Below are 5,102 nucleotides of genomic sequence, written 5' to 3'. Positions count from 1 at the left end.
GTAAGAGTCCCCCCCACACCTCCCCGGCGCACCTCCCCGGCACACCACCACCACCACCACCACCACCACCTCCTCCACCGCTGCTGCTGCTGTCAGCCAATGAAATAACCTATCAAGACCCCTCCCCCCCCACACACCCCCACACCCCCTGCTCACCTGCAGGAAGAGAAGCAGCTTCAACATGTTCACAACTTCCCCCAGAGTTTTAATGGAGCCTCCAATCACGTCATCGGAGCAACATGAGCACGGGGACGACGTTTATTACATTGTTAATAACATTTTATTATTACTATGATTATTATGATTATTGTTTTTGAGGCGGTAGTGCTGCTGCTGCTGAAGTTGATGATGATAGTATTGTTTTTATTATTGTTTGTGTTATCAATATTGAACCCTCCATCCATTGTCTATACCACTCATCCTTTGAGGGGGGGCAGGAGATATTATTATTATTATTGTTGTTGTTGTTGTTGTTGTTGTTGTTGTTGTTGTTGTTGTTATCATTATTGTTATTATTGTTATTATTATTACGGCCAGCTGTGGCTCAGGAGGTAGAGCAGGTCATCCCCTAACCAGAAGGTCAGCAGTTTGATTCTTGGCTTTTCCTTTCTGCATGCAGAATATATGTATAATAATATATATATAATATAATATGATCATCATATTATATGGACACCTGCACGGTTCAATGCACTGTACTGTGCAATAACCTATAATAAAGCTCCTGCTGTAATCCTGTGGTCATTCTTGAGCAGCGAGGTTGCATGTCAACTGTAGTACTATTTATATATATATAAATAAATGATGTAAAAATTCCTCTGCTCTTTTTATTGCAACATAATGATGATCCCCATACTTCGAAATACACTCTATTTTGCTGATTCATCTTTGCAGTTGATGGAATGTCACAAGACCTAAAGTAAAAAATAACTTGCTCTCCCTGCACTGACCAGCACATCTAATCCTCTTTTCCAAGTCCACTGGTTATCAGCTGATCTCCCAGGACTTGTTTTGCTATTTTATCCCTTGACCTGCTTTTATATATGTGGGCTCCGGTGTAAGAAAACATTGCCTTAAACCTTTATCATCCATATTTTACTCAAGCTCAATATTTCTTACAGAATGATAACATTGCGGCTCACTGAATTATCAATAGTTATATCCATTGCAGGCTACTGGAGGAATGTATTCATAAATTATGTATCCATATCTACACCAACATAAAGTATTAAGAGCAAACACAGGGATACCATTAAGGTATTAATATTACATTTTGTCTTGACATTGATGGTGATGTATGTCGTCTTATGGAGGAATTAAAAGCCAGAGATATTATTTCTGTATAATTCATTGTTATTTATTTTCCATTTGCACTTAAAATCAGAAGAGAGAAGCTGAGCGATAAGCGGCTTGTGTGTTCAAAGGTTCCTATCATGTTCCAATAAAAGTTCTGAGAGGAGACGATGAGTCATAACAACACTTCTGAATTCATGTGTGCAGCTGATCCATCTGTTACTCCATTCACGCTTATGATTATTGAAGTGTGCGAACTTTGTGAATGAGCTGTGGAGTCTCTGCTTCATTTGGCGATCATTGTTCGTGCCTCATATTATACAGTTCACTGCAAATCTGATGTTGAAAGCCCCCCACTCCAGAGGCAAAGGTCAACACCTGATGAAAGAGCCGTGGCCATAAAAAGAACTGCCCTCATCTGGCACCCCCTGCTGTTATTCTCTTTCAACCACGGGAAGGAGACTGAGGAGGGGAAAGTCGCATTTGTATCTCAGCAGGCGAAATGGCACCGTGTCCCCATGTGTGTGGTGGATATGCTTCATGCCGATATCTTCAAATGTTTTAGAGAAAACCTGTTGCAGCACATACAAATCTCTTCAGTTTATTTGAAATGAGGAAGTCTGTATGAAATATGTGTGTTTCAAAGTATAAAGTGCACACTAAACAAAAAAAACCCTGCAGTTTATAAATACTACTGCAAGCCTCCAGACTGGGGTATAGTGGAGATGAGTTTTAGTGATTGTGAACGCTGATGAAATCGCCATTGATTTTCTGCTGAGTCCAGACGTTATCTGCTGAAACTGTGAGAGGGAGCTGAGAAAAAAAAACGTCTGAATCCGGACACACTTATTGACTTGCAGCGATCCAGTACTTTACACCGTCTTGATCTATTTCCATGGCGACGTGTTGCTATAGCTCGTCTGTGCTGAACTTGATCTCAGTGGTGGTTTTCTCTAACGACCGCGTGCTCGGCCTGACTCTTCGCCCAGCCCAAATACCAGAGAAACAGATTCAAGCCACAACACGCTGCTTGTGCTATTACTACAGTCAGGTTTATGGAGTACGCAGATGCAGGTTTGCATTAGGAGCTGTTGCTGTGATAAAGAAGAACGATACTGCATTTAAAAACAAACTAGAGATGTTACGATGTTAGATTTTACTTTGCGATACCAAGTAACGACCCAATACCAGCGCATTATAAAAAAAACAACAACAATATAATATACTGTGGGCTACTAACCCTGTATGGAAGTGATGATTGCTATCACTGTTGTATTGTTGTATGGCCTGGCTCAGGTTAAACCCTTTGAAAAACAAATACACACAGAGAATGAATGTCATACAACTTATTTTATTAGTTTGACAGCTGATAGACAAAACAAATCAATAAATCTATAAAAAAAAAAAGACACAACAATTACTTCCTTTAAACAGCTGTTAAAGTGCAGCCACAGTTTATCAAAATAAAATACCTTTTTTATGCTCCCTGAGGCTCCTGTTTTTGTTCCCAGATTTTCACACTATCTATTTTTTGTTATTTTTCCTCCCCCTTATCGAGGGTTAAGGACAGAGGATGTTGCAGATTGTTTAGCCCCATGGCAAACTGTCATTTGTAATATGGGCTATGCAAATAACATGTGATTTGTGTTAAGTGCCACCCATGGAACCTGAATATGATACACACACTTGTGGGGACTTTCCAGCATGAAATATTGCCAACTTGCTGATATTTTAGCGAGCTCTGGCTAACACTACGCTATCGTCGCTTTACACTGCCACTGTCATGTACTGTTTTTACACTAGTGAAGAAGTTGAAGCTTTATCTGGGTGACACTATTACACCTTAAAGACATGGTATCGGATCAGTACACAGACTTGCGTTTTCGGTGATGCCCTTTCGATGTTGGTAACAGTATTGGAACATCTCCTGTCTTCCTTTCTCTCCCTCCTCACTCTCTTTTGTCTCTCATAGATCAATAATACCCTCTGCAGCCACAATGTCCCGACAGCCATTTCTGTGACAAATGATAATTCTTCTGATGTTTGAAATACAATAACACAGTTTGTTCGTCATCTCAGTAAGGCGCGGACCCTGAGTGCGTTTTGGAATCATTATGATATCATCTTCCCCCTGCCACAGTCGGTCCGCGGAGGCTGTATAATTAGCCGTGCTCCACGATCAAGCAGCTAATTAATTTGTTCTGTGCTGCAGCTCCATGGATGGCTTGATCTGTGCACTGCAGACATGCGCTTGTTCAGCTCAGCTATGGAAGAATTACTATGAAAGGTCTGAAAGTGCTCTTGCTGAAACCCGACCCACTCAAACTATTAAATATAGAACTCAAATAAAACATACTGAGATGAAATTTACTGTATAAAGCTCATACTGTTAGAGAGAATAGCATTTCCATTGGCATTTACATCCTGGATTTATCTGTACTGTACTTCAGCGACATCCAGTGTACTGCTTAAGTGCTGGGATGAAGCCCTATTTGTTTTCAAGTGGAGTCACTTACTAGCGCCTGTGTTGCATCAACAAAGTAATCCCTTGGATTAGCTAAACATTTAGTTTGAGAGATAAACTGAAACTGTTCTGCCCAGGTCAGATTAAAACTGTTTTTAATCTGCTTTGGTGCGTTTCAGGTGTACTCATCCTTACAATGGTGGGTAGTAATTGGAGGATGCAGTAAAGCAGAAAAATAATAATAATAAACATTTATATTTGAATCTTTTTCTTGCTATATGAAAGTTATTCCAACATACAGAAACAAATTATTTCTTCCACTTTTCTCTATTATCTTATTATGTGGCCCTCAGAGGCCCAATAATTAGGGAGTGTGCATTTAGGATTTAAATTCACCTAGCTTTGTAAATGCGGTAACTAAGGACATTGTACTATTTCTAATTTATATCACATTTGAAATATAGAAGCAAATAGTGGAGAATAAAATTAAGCACAGAAATAAAAGAAATACCCTCAACAACACTCAATTCACAGAAGGAAAATAAAGGAAAACTAGAATTACTGCCCTGCCCTTGTATCCTTCCACCAACCAGTGAAGTCTCAGTCTTGATATATATATTTTTTAGAGACTCATATGAGGTCACCATGACCTTTGACCTCTGACCACTAAAATCTAATCAGTTCATCTTTAAGTCTAAGTGAAAACTGGTCAAAATTTGAAGAAATTCCCTAAAGGCAGAGTTGAAATGTCATGTTTAAAAGGCAAAAAACGTCTCATAAGTCCACCGTGACCTTGACCTTTGACCACTCAAATAGAATCAGTTATTCCGTGAATCTAATTTAACATTTGAAAAGATTCTCTGAAGGCATTAGTAAGATAACATGTCTATGACCTTGATCCTTGACCTCCAAATTGCTCAAATTCCCTCTGGGTGATCCTGATATATCACATTCACAAGTTACATGACATTGACCTTTGACCTTCGACCACCAAATTGTAATTATTTCATCCTTGAGTCCAAGTGAACATTTGTACCAAATTTGAAAAGATTCCCTAGAGATGTTCCTGAGATATTACGTTCACAAGGTTAAGAAAAAGTGCTTTGTGAGGTCACAACGACCTTCACCTTTGACCACCAAAATCAAATCAGTTCATCCTTGAGTCAAATTGAACAATTGAACAAAATTTGAGGAACTTTCCTCTTGGCCTTCTTGAAATATCGTGTTCACAAAAATGGTACGTATATGGAGGTAGCAACAGACGACCTGAAAACACAAAGCTTAATAAATGAACAGATGAATTTTGATTTGCTGTTTTACCAGCTGCAATCTCACCATTGCAATG

The 5,102-nt window shown here is 39.2% G+C and overlaps 1 protein-coding gene across 1 annotated transcript in view; it reads left to right on the top strand.

Moving 5' to 3' along the window:
* rps6ka1 (ribosomal protein S6 kinase a, polypeptide 1) overlaps positions 1-5,102 on the top strand; it is a 57,051-nt gene that overhangs the window by 189 nt on the left and 51,760 nt on the right. The gene's annotated exons all lie outside the window — the stretch shown is intronic.

The sequence above is a fragment of the Hippoglossus stenolepis genome, chromosome 10, assembly GCF_022539355.2.
Source record: "Hippoglossus stenolepis isolate QCI-W04-F060 chromosome 10, HSTE1.2, whole genome shotgun sequence".
Lineage (NCBI taxonomy): Eukaryota > Metazoa > Chordata > Actinopteri > Pleuronectiformes > Pleuronectidae > Hippoglossus > Hippoglossus stenolepis.
This window is presented reverse-complemented; position numbering and strand designations above follow the sequence as displayed.